At 48.0% G+C, this 13928-nt stretch overlaps 1 protein-coding gene and 1 long non-coding RNA gene across 3 annotated transcripts in view; one reads left to right on the top strand and one right to left on the bottom strand.

Annotated features, from left to right (window-relative positions):
* The window catches only part of Prkce (protein kinase C, epsilon), a 490135-nt gene that overhangs the window by 369610 nt on the left and 106597 nt on the right, over positions 1 to 13928 (bottom strand). The window lies entirely within an intron of this gene.
* Positions 1132 to 3143, top strand: 2010106C02Rik (RIKEN cDNA 2010106C02 gene). The gene is made up of 3 exons (NR_045435.1): positions 1132 to 1409; positions 2015 to 2111; positions 2862 to 3143. It is a non-coding gene; the product is annotated as an RIKEN cDNA 2010106C02 gene (long non-coding RNA).

Below are 13928 nucleotides of genomic sequence, written 5' to 3'. Positions count from 1 at the left end.
CTGCATTGTCACTGAAGGTGACAGACTGGACTGTGGCCTGGGAAGGAGAGCTCAGAATCTGAGTGCACATCTTTGGTGCTCTGCGTCCCAATCTGGAAGCACTTCAGTCCCCCCTTTCCATCCTCCGAGGAGATGTGGTGATGACAATCACACAGAAATGTCTGAGGAAGTCACTTCACTTTCAAATGTTGCAGAAGGCAAGCACAGGCACACATCTGTAACCCCAGCACTTAGGAAGGGAGGCGGGAAGACCTGCGGTTTGGGCCAGCTCTAGCTCCATACTCTCATCAAGTCAGCCTGTGCTACAATGAGGCCCTGTCTCAAAAACAAAACTAAACAAAGAAACAAGCATAGCATGCTCCCACACACTCAGGGAAGCGTGAATAAATTCTCGCTGGTAGGGGAATTTCATTAGCTTCAAATACTGTTAGCATTGATATGAACATCTGCATGGAATTTATGTCTACACATCTGTTCCATTCAGGGACACATACACACACACACACACACAGAGAGAGAGAGAGAGAGAGAGAGAGAGAGAGAGAGAGAGAGAGAGAGAGAGAGAAAAGAGAGAGACAGACAAACAGAGACATAGAAAGACAGAGACATAGACAGACAGAGACATAGACAGAGACAGAGACAGACAGACACAGAGACAAGGAGAAACAAAGAGACAGAGGCAGATGTGCAGACATACACACACCCACAGGGTAACCTCATTAGCAAGATATATATACCCCATGACCATGAACGACTTAATTAAAGTCCATAAGCCTTTGTTCCTCATGAGTACCTAGGGGCTACGACCCAGACTATGAGAATCAAAGGACCACCATATGAAGTAAGAGTGAGTAACGTGACTGCCCCATAAGGGGATCTCAAAACCCCTTCCTTTTTCCTTCAGTGCTGAGCTCCTGGGACTCAGTGCCACCAGACCATCCAGACTTCAGAGGGTCCCACTTGTGGAAAAGCGTGAAGTGTCCCCATTCCTATTGCTGCTTTACTATCCTGTTTACCATTAGGAAAAACAACTTCCTTTACCACACCCTGCTGGGGCTGTGTCACCGTGCTTCCCCTGGACTTGGAGACAGCCTCAGGAATGGGCGGAGCTGAGCTAGGGCCCTGAAGCCCATGGGAAAGGGTGTGCTGGCCCCATGCAACATGGGTGGACCCCTCTGGGAGGGAGGCAGAGTCAGGGTGACCAGGACTCCTGGCTGGATTCATTGATCGGGAAGCAGAGATGGAGTTCAGATGGTTCCAGAAGCCAAGGCCTGACCGTCTCCCTGGGCCTGTGACTCGAAAACAGCCCTGGCTGGCTGCCACCTTTCGTACTGCCTGTTCTGTAAGGTCACACACAGGGTCATGCCTGCCTTCTGACATTCTGCTCACCCCAGATCAGAGACAGTCAGGTGAGTGGAAGGGAGAAGGGTGATTTGCCATGAGATAGGAAAGAGAGGAGGAGATTGGAAAACAGAAGAGCCAGGAATGCAATCACTGAGACCATGCCAAGCTTGCCTACGTAGTCCCTTCCCCTTGTCCCATGGGATTCTGCACTGTCTTGTGTTCATAACTTGACGTGCTTAAGAAACGCCTCCAAAGTCGAAGGCTAGACGCTCAAAGGCATCCTAAGGCCACCCTCATGACCAGACCAAGTCCAATTCATCCTCATGAGTCTATGAAGCACAGAAGCCATTTAAAACTCCAACCAAGGCAAGGGCATTCCCTGCCATACAACCCAACCAAGGACCCTGTCCCCTGGACTGTCCAGGCGACAAGATTCTTCTTCTTCTAGCCTCAAGTCTTTCTAAGAGGGCTCCTTTCTCTAAGGCAGTGTAGACAGCCCCTAGATGAACAGCATCAGAAGAGGGAGATGGGTGATGACAGACAGCTGTGACATTTGAGCACGGTTTAAAAAGGTAAAAAGAGTGCTCAATCTGCAGAGCCACCCGAGGCAGGCTGCAGTGGGGCGCAGGAGAAGGAGCATCTAAATCTTCTTCTCCCTGTCTTTCTGAAGCATCACCGTGCCCAAGGCCAAAGCCCTCTTCTCCAGGATGACTGTATCAAGAAGCCCCAAGCAGTGGATTCATCTTCTAAGTGATCTGATCTCACAGGTGAAAAGAGAGAGAGAGATTGGGGATGCAATAGTTGGTTTTTGCCAATTTGACATAAACCTAGACATAGCTAGGAAGAGGGAATCTCAATAGAGGAATTGCCTCCATCAGATTAGCCTATAAGGATATCTGTGAGACATCTTCTTGATGATTAATGCAGGAGGGCCCAGCCTCATTCCTATGGCATCATAGGGGGATGGTTAGCGTCATCCCTAGGCAGGTAGGCCTGACCTGTATAAGAAAGGGGTTGTAAGCCAATATCCAGTATTCCTCCACAGCCTCTGCTTCAGTGGCTGCCTCAGTTCTCACCTTGGCTTCCCTCAGTGATGAACTCTAAGCTCCTCAAGCACAAGGAGCAGCGAATCTTGCTGCCTCGGTCGCTATCTTCACCCCAAATCACTTGCCTGACCAAGAGGAGCAAACAAGGACGGGATCTCAACTCCCACTCCCAAGAAGCTTCATCCTTAGCAGCCTGGACCGTTCTCCTGGGGACAGTGGCACAGACTCCAGCTGGCCCCAGCTGCCAAAGAGCTTAGTGTGAGAGCTGCAGGTCTTAGGGATTGAGGCAGATCGTCTCAGGATCGTGGCCTTCAAAAGTCTACCTGAGAGGCTGGGGGTTCTGCGGCCTCCTTCGTCCTACACAGCCAGAGCACACCTGAACACGGACAGCAGGGAACTAGGGGAGTCAGGAGTGGAGGGCTGGAGATGTTGTGACACTTGTTTTCTTAGACTTCCATTCTTATTCCCTAGACTGCTGCCCCCGCAGACCCACGATGGCCTCCTCTACACAAAGCCTGTTCTTCAGAGGCCACAGATTGGCCCTATGTGATGTGAGCACACGGCAAATACTCAACTCACCCACCAATAAGCTGTCTGCTGCCACTTAACTGTTCCAAGCACAGTCATCAGGTAGTGGCTGCAAACTTGCTGGGGAAGAGCCAGGATCAAGGACAAAGCTGAGAATAAGGTCAACCTACTAGGAAGGCAATTGAGAGAGATAAGGATGGGGTAATAAAATCTGCAATTGCTAGGAAATATCATTCCTGCATTTCTTTCTCATAGTGACCCTTGAACATCCCCGTCAGACTCTCAGAATCTCTCCCCAGCTCCACCACTTCTTTCCTGCCCGACACTCCCTGTTTTCTCTCCCCCTTTGGTACTTTTACTGTGATCTCTGGCTTTCTGAAGAAGAAACATTGAGTTAGGTACCAGGTCTCTGGATGCTAGACCAGTTCTGCTACCCACTAACCACTTGCTTCTACTGGCATAAACAAACCAGCTGCTTGGTTTCCCCTGCTCCCAGGTTCCACTGCTGTCAAACTGTGGAATCATGTCACCAAGAGCTCTTGGGAGGACAAAATACTGAGGAGGCAGTGTCCTTCTGTCACTCCATCCACTGGCCATGCTTTGCACTCAGAATTAGGAACTATAAGTCACCCCGGAAGCCAGAGCAGCTACACACATGGCTGCAGGTCCACAATGCCCTAAGCATTTGTGCAAGTGTTGGGATCTTAGGGAAATGTGTCTAGCTAGGGACTCTGGAAAGGAAGAAGCACTGGCCATCAGCCACACTGGTGGTATTCCATTCTCCCACCTCTGATGGAGGACACACACACATGCACACACACACATACACCATCCCATGCCACCCCCACCCTATACATGAACACACATACAGACCACACACACATACACATTACACACACATATCCAAATACCATCCACACATATATACACATATATACACATATCACTCACACACATCAATACACCACCCTCACAAAAATACAAATCACACATACATACACAACACACAAACATGTACACACATACACCACACATATCCACATACACCATCCATACACACCACACATGCACACACATACACACACACACACACACAGTATGTCATATGAGTCATGCAATCTCCCTTGTGTCTAAGGCAAGTGAGAAGCCGGAAGAAAAGTTCTAAGAAAAGACACAGGAGAAGGAAGGGCAAGATGGCCAGGACTCAGTCCACATCACAATGGGTGGCTCTCAGAAGAGGGCTCTCTGGGCAACAGAGCAAAGCAAGTGTTGTGTTGTGCTTGAGTCTCACAGACACATGCACTGGACTATGGTGAGAGGTCAACCTGTGGCCAGCAGGTTCCCTGTCCCCACCCTCTGGGGAGGGAAATGGCAGTGCCAAGACAGAGGAACCTCTCATTAGCTGTCTGAGAGGCTCTTCCCCAGCAGACAGCCTGCAGCCCCTGCCAGAATAAGGATGTACCTAAGCCAGCCTCTGGCAGCCGAGTAAACACTTCCTGCCCTCCCTGCCGTCCTCCTGGGCCCCTGCTGTTGTTTCCCTGTAGTTTCCAATCCGCCTAGGTCATCACCATCTGGGCCAACACAGGAACGGAAGACAGCATGGTAAGGAAGCATGACCTGATCAGCCCCCACCCCACCCCCGAGGCCCCTCCCCCAGTGCTCATCATTCACCAGTGGACACTCCAACTACACACTCAGTGTCACTGCTGAACCTAGAGGTCACCTGATCTGAGCACCCCAGAGCTAAAAGGACACTTGGAAAGAACACTCCTGACGTTTCTTCAAGCCAGTTCCCAATGCAACCACACTAGCCAGCCCAAACAATGACCAAACTTAAAGATTTCCCACCCACATTCATCAGCTCAATAATTCCTTAATGACTTCCTAAGACGTGTGTGAAAAAGAAAGCCTGTGGTTGTTCTCACTCTGCTGGGCTTTTCCACCCTGGGTTAAGGACCTCGGTGTCTCCAAGTGGCAAGGAGCTGCCTGGAATTTAGGGGAGAAGAAATCCACTGCGGATGAGGCTCGTGGGGACTTATGGGTCAAGAACAGCCATGTCCCCAGATAAAGAGATAATCTTAATTGCCGCCCGCCTGCCTAAATCACAGGGTGTTTGTGTGGCTTTGAGGGTGGCACTGCCCTGTGTCCTGCCTAGCTCTGTTAGGAAGGTAACACAACTCCAAGTGATTTTCATGCCGCCAAGAAAATGGGGGGTGGGGGTCTCTCGAAAGCCCCAGCAACACAGCAAAGAGACAACACACATCTGACTTTTCAGAACTGAGCTATAATCTATTTTAGTGTGAAAAATGCAGTCAAAAATTTGTCTTTCTAAAACAAAATAGCAACATCACACCCCTAAAATAGAAGAAGCCACATCTAATGCTGTGTTTCAGACACAGGAAGCCTGGCTCCCACTTGCCCGACAAATCTGGATAGTCATTCTAGACTGTCCCTTGCTGCTGTGCCAAGTCCAGGAAAAAGGGGCAACTCTATAAAGGAGGAGACAACAGAACTACATCCACCCAAGTGCAGCCTCTGAGAGAGGATTGGGGTGCGCACTGCTATGATAGTATCCACTCCTCCAGAAATCCCTAACCCCTAAGAAACCCCTAAGTTTTTAACCTGTCGGTTGTGACCCTTAGAGGGGTCACATATCCTATATCTTCCATATCAGATACTACATTATAATTCATAACAGAAGCAAAACTATAGTTATAAAGTAGCAATGAAATAAATTTATGGCTGGGGGTCACCACAGCATGAGGAAATGTATTAAAGGGTCACAGCGTTAGGAATGTTGAAGACCGACCACTGCACTAAATAAAGAGATACAGAAGAGCTGGGGGGCTCTTACCTGTGGACACGGTATTAGGAGGAGCTTCTCAGCTGGGTTTCCTTTGTGCAGTATGCACATCTCCTGGGCATCCAGGAGGATAGGTATGAGTGACTGACAACATGAGTGTAAGATCTCATAGGCCCCGCCCCACAACCACCATCTCTTAACCAGAGTGCTGGGACTGGAGGACTTGGAGACTAGCATTTGCTTAGCAAGTTCTAAAAATCCTCAAGTCAATTTGAATCTGGACCTGGACCCTTAGCTATAATCCTAAGATGCAAAGCATAGCAAATAGCGACACACACACACACACACACACACACACAAACGTGTGTGCACACCAAATCACATGCTGAGGAAAACTATTGAAAACCCAAAGGCCTTCAAAGGACTGGGGCCACTAGGAGGTGGTCAGATCTTTGGGATTTCGTCAAGGATGGTGTGTGTGTGTGTGTGTGTGTGTGTGTGTGTGTGCTAGTGCCAAGTGCTCCAGTCATTGGCAGCATGACGCAGAAGTAGACTGTGGGGCCCCAGCCCCTCTACACCCTCTCTTGCTTCCTGACTATAAGATACACAGTTTTCTCTGTCACACATGTCTACCTTCACTATCTGGGTTCTATGCCAGCAACCGAGAGGCAACAGGGGACCTGCCTAATCATCAACTGGAACCCCCAAACCGCTAGGCAGAAAGAACCTTTCACTCGGAGGTTAATCATCTTGAGTAATTTGTTACAGTGACAGCGAGCTGACAAATATGCCTTTTAAAAAGAAAATAACTGTATCACGGGTCAAACGAACTCAGTGTCAATGAGAAGCAAACTGCTGGATTAAAAATGATTTTCCTGAACCCCAGTAAGAGATGGAGTCATCCCTCACAGACTGCTCACCAGCAACTGAGCGTGGGTATAAACATGCACAGCCAGTCACACACACAGACACACACACAGACACACAGACATACATACACATGTACACAAATACACACATATACACGCACATACACATGCACACACACAAACATACACATATACACTCACACAAACACACACATACACACACATACACATGCACACATACACAAACATACACTTGCACACACATACACACATATACACATACACACACAAACATACAAACACATGTACACACATGCACACACACATACACATGCACACACACAAACATACACATGCACACACATACACATATACACATACACACACACAAACACACACACACAGAGGAGTCTGTGCATATGGATGTGTGTGTACACATTAGACACCTAAGCACAGGCACACATGCTCAAACACACCTCCCCCAGCATGCCCCAGGGCATACAGTCTGGCTGGGAAGTTGTAACACCAAAGGGAAAAGGTGGGGGAGACAGTGGTGATTGGAAAGTTCCCGAGGGGAAGGAGGAGGAGGAAGGCTCCCCGAGATGCAGCTGGCTGACCCTTTGAAGGGCAGAGAAGGGTAAAAATAAAAAGATCATCGCTGGAACTCAAAGGAAGTCAGTGTAGTGAGTTGCTGGGCCTTATTGCCGCCCATACAGACAAAATCCAGTCAGACTCCAGCTGGTTAAAACGGGCTAATCTGATGAGATCACTACCAATACACGACAAAACTAAACGAAACAAAACGACAACCTCAAACCTTGCCCTTAAAGCTCTTCTGCCAAAGTGGCCCATGATGTGCCAAGCACTGAAATTCAGCTTTGATGAGAGAAGTGCTCAGAGGATCAATCAGACCCTGTAGCTAAGCCCCACCCAGGAGGCGAGGGAACAGAGAGAAGTCTGGACCATTCTGGGCATCAAAGAGCCTCAGAGAAGACACAACATTGGGTGTATGCAATAGCAAGGGTTAACCAGGAGTGAGATTTGTGCTGAGTTGCTGTGAGTACTGTAATTGGTGGAGAGATTCAGAGAAGGGAGAGACTGCTAGCAGTAGAGATGGGGTGTCCTTCACCAGCATACGAAGGAAACAAGACTTGGATAAATACAGAGAAAAGAAGCTCACCATTGCTCAACTCCCATTCCCTTATTCATCTGTTTGGTCCATTATCCAGATGGGGCTCTGGGTGAGGGAAAAAAAATACCACCACCACCAAAGATCTATTTCCTGTCACTTCCCAGGCAAACTATGCTTGCTAAGTGTCTTCCCCTCTGTAACCCACAGTCAACTCTCAGTTACTTAGGCTTTTGTGAAAGCAAAGAGGTTTGAGAGAGAGAAAGGAGAGAGAGGGGGGAGGGAGGGAGAGAGAGAGAGAGAGAGAGAGAGAGAGAGAGAGAGAGAGAGAAGAAAGCACTCATATTTCTAAATCGAATTAGATAGTGTCATGAAAGTCCCACTCATGAAATGTGATATGGATCTGGGCTGGTCCCACGTAGTCCATCCCCCGTGGGGCGCACACAGGCTGTGTCATTTGGAGTCAATCAGATGTCACTGGAGATAATTAGAGTCAGAGCAGGACAGGGCACAGGAAGAAAGCATTCCCCACGTGCACGGTTGGCGATGCAGTGGCTCGCTGGCCGAGGCTCTTTGTTGCCTGACTTCCTTCCACTACCAGAAATTGTCAAACTGACTCTGAGGTCACGTCCACCCACTGGGAAACATCTGGGAAACACTGGGAAACATCTGGCTGAGAAAGGTGTGGAAAGCCGGACCTCCTCCAAGGTCCCTCTTAGGCATCTGCGATTTGGTAACTGTCCACAAGGCCTGGCCCACGATTTTGCCGCTCACCAGGGCACTGGTGGTATTGCCAACAAACAGCTCCTTGCCAGGACCTTCCTGAGACTCAGCCCTTGCAGTGTTACCTTCTCTACTTGGAATCAGGCTCTTTGAATCTACTCTTCCCAGAAAAGTCTCCTATCATGGGGTGGTGACGTTCCATAGGATATGGAGATACTTGAGACTGGTGTGTGAAGAAGATGACAATGACGAGAAATAAAGGTCCTTAGTTGGGCGTGGTGGCACGTGCGTGGAATTCCAGCACTTGGGAGGCAGGAAGACTATTGCAAGTTCCAGACTAGCCTGGGTTAGATTGCAAAAAATAAAACATAAAAATAAAAAAATAAGAAATAAAACCACACACACACACATACAAATGGAACATAAAAATCCCTCTAAGGAATCTATACCTGGACCTTCCCCGTGGTCACCACACACCACGTTAACTACAAAGCCACAGAAGCCTCGGTGCCTCTCCTCTGACCCTCAATAAAACATAGATATAACGGCTAGAGGAGCAGAAGTGCCCCTGCCGTGTATCTCTGGTTATCAATTCTGCACGGAACAGAGTTCAATATTCCAAGAGCTACAGCAGCGTTTGCTTGCTCTCTGCAGAGTGAGCCGGGCTGACTGCATGTTTCCTTCCTACATAAACACCCTGAGGATGAATGAGAAGAAATAGCTAGAGCTTTGGATACGCAAAATAAAGATGCTGAGACGATGCATTTTGCTAAAATACACAGGCTTCTCAATTCTGAAAGTGCTTGAGATTGTTCAGTAAGTGGTTGCCTGAAGGGAGACATTGCTGTGTAGACTTTTTTTTTTTTTCACTTTCATAAAAGAGTAACAAAGAGTATGGGTGCCTCCAGTCAGGGGCCTGGGCCCATCCTCACCGCCTTCGTCCTAGGAAGAGACAATTACCCAAGAGAACTATTATCTTTCTCCCTCTTATTTTCAGAATTATTCACTCTTTAAGTTGAAAAGTCCACGTGGGTGGGACGAAAATCCAAAGACCAAAGTAGACACAGCAGCGTGCTTCCCACAGGCTGAGACTTCCACAGGTACCACCACCATGACTTGACTAGAATTGGGAGAGACACCTATGTCGTATGATACTAGAAACCCAAGATTAGGCTTTCCAACAGGAAAGTGCCCTGGCCCATTAACGTCTGAAAATCCATCCCGAAGTTTATTATTGGAGTTGTGCCGTGTTGCCGCTAGCTATTCCTACATCATGCTGTGATTCACCGCAATTCCTCACTGCCCCTCTCTGGGTCTCTGTTAATTCTCTAGTAACAGTCCACGACCCTACACAAAGTAAAGCAGTAGGAGTGGAGGCTAGACGGAAGCATGGGACCAACCTGCAAATGTGGTTGATGTCCTAATTCCAGTGAGAAAGTCCCCAGGTTGGCTTATCGCTCAAGTCCTCACTCAGAGTTGACAGCGGTCTGTCCCAGCCTCAGAATGAAGTAGCAGACTGTGTATTCTGCAGCTGGTAAACACCCTGTTCTTTTACTTCCTCTGGCTTGTGGTTATCCTGGCCTGGAGTCTGGGGTGAACAGAAGTCTTAACTGACAATGGTGTCTATATACCTTGCTTCTATTCACTGCAGCTCAGGGCTTCAAATCCCTATAAACAGAGAGTCAGTCTGGGCACCAGCCAGCACCACAAGGAAACTGCTGTGTTTGCCAGAGTATCTATCTCCTCCATCTCCAGTATTTAACTTTCCCAGCTGGTGCCCGGAGGTAGGGGTGGGGTCCCTGGTTGGAACCAACTCCTGCTCATTGCAATGAGGTTCTTAGGCTCTTTTCATAACTTCCAATTACTCAGGGTCGTTCAGTTTCCCAAACTTGAGCAGGGTCTTCTGGAAGAAGTGGGAGATCAGAAGGTGTCCAGAAAGGGGAAAATCCTCTTAGGTGCATTAGTGTTTTAAAAGGCAAGTTCTGCCAAGAGCCTCGTTCTGGGAAGGAGCTGTAAGGAGGCCCAGGAGCCTACTGGGTGGCCTCATCTTTGAGCCTGGGATATGGGGGTCAATGGCCCAAAGTTGTCTTTAGAGCATCATCAGAACTTCAGCCAAGATACTTGACCTTTTTTTTTTTAACTTCGCAAACCCTTTCCCCCAAATAAAAGGGAAAGGAAAAGAGGAAGAAAGATGCAAGAAAGAAGAGGAAGAAAGGCAGTGCCTTGAAGGGAACTCTGTTTATTGAATGTAGACCTCTGGAAGCAAAGCGGGAGAGGGGCCGTACTGCATGCCAGCCTTCTGGGGAGGAGAGAGAACTGAGAAAGGCCAGCTCAGAGGCAGTGACCCTCAGCTCTGCTGCAGCAGGAGGTCTAAATGAAGCATCCCCTGAGGTCCACCACGCCTCACATCTTATGATCCAGCATGCATACTCTCTGGTCATCAGTTCCATTTCTCAATTACACTTTTTCTGTTTTTCTTTTTTTTTTTTTTTTTTTTGGTCAAGAAAAATCTCTTCAGAAAGCCTGCTCTCTAGACTTATTCATTATGCAGCACCCCACCCCACTCCCTTAAAAAACAAAACAGAAAGCAAGCACTGAAGAATTAAGTAGAAACTAATTAGAAGCACATGGGTAAGTTTCTCTTCAAGTTTCCCACTGCTCCAGAATATAGGAAAAGTAAGGCATTTCCCCCAACCCGGGCTTGAAGCAAGCAAGCACAGTGAGTGGCTGGTTTTAGGACTGGCCATCGCCGGGATGGCTCAAGGCCAGAGCCACAGGGAAGAAGGGTGTGGCTCCTGTGGGGTCCAGTCTGCTCTGCACGGCTGCTTCTCATGGCTATAGAGATCTGAAAGAGGCCAGAGGTCCTACATCCCCAAGGCATTCAAGAAAGAGCATCAGGCAAGAGGTAAGAATGACTCACAAACTTCGTTTAGATACAGATTGAGTTTGGTCTTTTGCTATGTACTGTGATGCTAAATAATGGCCCCGGTTGCGCCCAGGAACTAATAGATTCTTGCAGTAGACCCAAGTGATGCTATGTAACCTTGTTCCCAAGTTATCCCTGAGTGGTGAATAAAGACACCTACACCTACAGCTGGGCAGCAGAGATGGGGTTTTTGATTCCCAAGCTTCCCATCTGAGGAGTGAGACCGCAAGGGAAGGAGAGAAGGTGGAGAGAGAAGATGCCATGGGTAGGAATCCTGAAAACATAGCCACGAGGCCTGGCCAATCAGAAATAGGAGTAGCCTAGATGGAACACGGCAAGTCATACTGTGGGGTTATTGGCAGGGGAGTAGACATAATAGAGGGTAAATATTTGCCCAACTTTAGTGCTTTAAAGGCTCATTGTAAATATAAAAGTTGTCTTTTATTGGGATCAAAGGTGGGGTAGAAACCCCTGATCGAGATTAAATATTTAATACAACATTGATTTAAAAAAAAAAGCTATAGTGTAATTTATTCCAATACACTGAATAGTCCTTTCCAGTCCTAAGACAGTACTGACCCTTACAGTCCGCTTCTGGTCTAGAATTAACTCTCTCCCTTCCTTCTGGATTGCTTGTTTGAAGGTGAGTTTTTCTCCAATTTGTAATAAAGGGGAAAGGAAGCAGGGGAACTTGCGGCCTGGAGATGTGAGGTCACCTACCACTTCCACCGTCTCGGGGTTGAGCTCACCCGCTGTGCGGGGGAGTGGGGGTCCCCTTCCATACACCTGAGATCGAGACATTGGCTTCATGCAATTGTATAGACATGGGCCATGCTTGAAGGTTGAACTCGGGTTAGAGCAGAAACCAGTTAGAAGATTAATTAGGTAACTGCTTAATCAATTAATCCTTAATTATGGCCCTAATTGTCTGCCATAAGCAAGTGCTTCTTTCTTCGAACTAAAATCTTCTGCCCGCAATTAGAGGCTTTTTAGTAAAACACGTGTTTGGATTTCTTCAGATAAGTTGGGATTTCACCCACCTTGTATCAAATATATGTGACTTAACTTCCAGCCAGATTCTGGAAGTCCCCTACAGGCCTGAAAACAAAAGGCTCCACCTCTTAGGATTACTTTAAGGGGTGAAAACCTTGAATGTGGGGACTTCCGGTGTTCCTTAGGTCACTGGGGGTGTCCCCTTGAACAGGATTGTGGGATACTCCTGTTAAGATGCCTTCCAGCAACTGTGAGTTTTCTCACCACAGGCTTTACACCCAACTGACCATGGGCTAGACAGCTATGACCCAGAATAAACCTTTTTGTTGTGTAAGTTTACTGTCTGGGGCATTTTGTTACACAGCTGCCTGACTAGCTCACCTACTGATATTCATCTAGACAAGCTTTGCTTTAGGAACTCTAAAGAAGAAAAGCAGATAAGGACAATTCTGGGTGCTCCCAACCTCACCCTCATGGTAAGAGAGCCCAAACACCTCTTGAGATTCAAGCAATCCTCCAAGGACTTTGTTCTGAGAGATGGAGCTAAAGGACATCCAAGTCTCCTAGTTCTAAGATGCTGCGGCTCAACACACAAAGATTCAGAAGCAATGTAAAACAAATGAAGTGTGCGGGTTCTAATTAACTAGATGGATGTCACCAAGATCAACAATAAACAAACACCCTTTATCTGCTCACTTTGCCTTGAGAATCCTGTGTGTGCACAAGTGTGTGTTCACACGTGTGTGTGTGTGTGTGTGTGTGTGTGTGTGTGTGTGTGTGTGTGTGTGTGTGAAAGCATGGAGGCCACAAGACAACCTCAGGTGTTGTTTCCCGGGTGCTATGTAGCAAGCTGGGTAGGCTGGCTGGCCAGTGAGCTGAGGGGCCCTCCTGTCTCCCTTTCCCAAGTTCTCGGATTGCCATTATCCACCACCATGCCCTGTTTGGATTTTCTTTTTAAACCTGTGATTCTAGGTATCACACGCAGACCCTCATGACTTATAAGCGAAGTACTTTTCTGACTCAGCTATCAGTGCAGCCCAGCTTGAGACTCACCCAACAGGCCTGTAAGCTTTTCTCTCTAACAGATCCCAGACCTGCTGCTCTCTCCATGGCTGACTTTACCTACATGTTTCCCCAGGTTCTTTCTGACTCCAAGACTCACTGAATCTGGGCCGAAGGGAAGAGAGAGAAGGGCGAGCCTTGATACCCGAAGCCCAGGGGAGGTATCCTAGCAGGGGCAGCCAGGACACCAACTTTCACACTCGTGACTACAGCATCCCATGCTGAGAGCCTTCAAGAAGGGAATCAGCTTTGGAGAGACGTTCTCGGAGAGGAGAGCGAGCGATGGGCTAACCAAGCCGCCACAGGCACTTCCTGATCTCTGCTGGACAGCAACAGGTCTGTGTCTGGGCTAGTGACCATAAGGAATGTAATGAAGTCATTTCAGCCCTTTCCCTTCAGGATAAACTTGGCCTTGGCTATCTAGTGGAAAGGTCCCTGAAAGGACTTTGCTGAAAAGCCCAAGGCAAAGCATTGAAGAGCTATACTGGAAGAAGGAAAAAAACAA

This window comes from Mus musculus, chromosome 17 (assembly GCF_000001635.26).
Source record: "Mus musculus strain C57BL/6J chromosome 17, GRCm38.p6 C57BL/6J".
In the NCBI taxonomy this organism is placed as follows: domain Eukaryota; kingdom Metazoa; phylum Chordata; class Mammalia; order Rodentia; family Muridae; genus Mus; species Mus musculus.
Note: the sequence above shows the minus strand (reverse complement) of the source record. Positions and strands in the feature narration are given on the sequence as shown.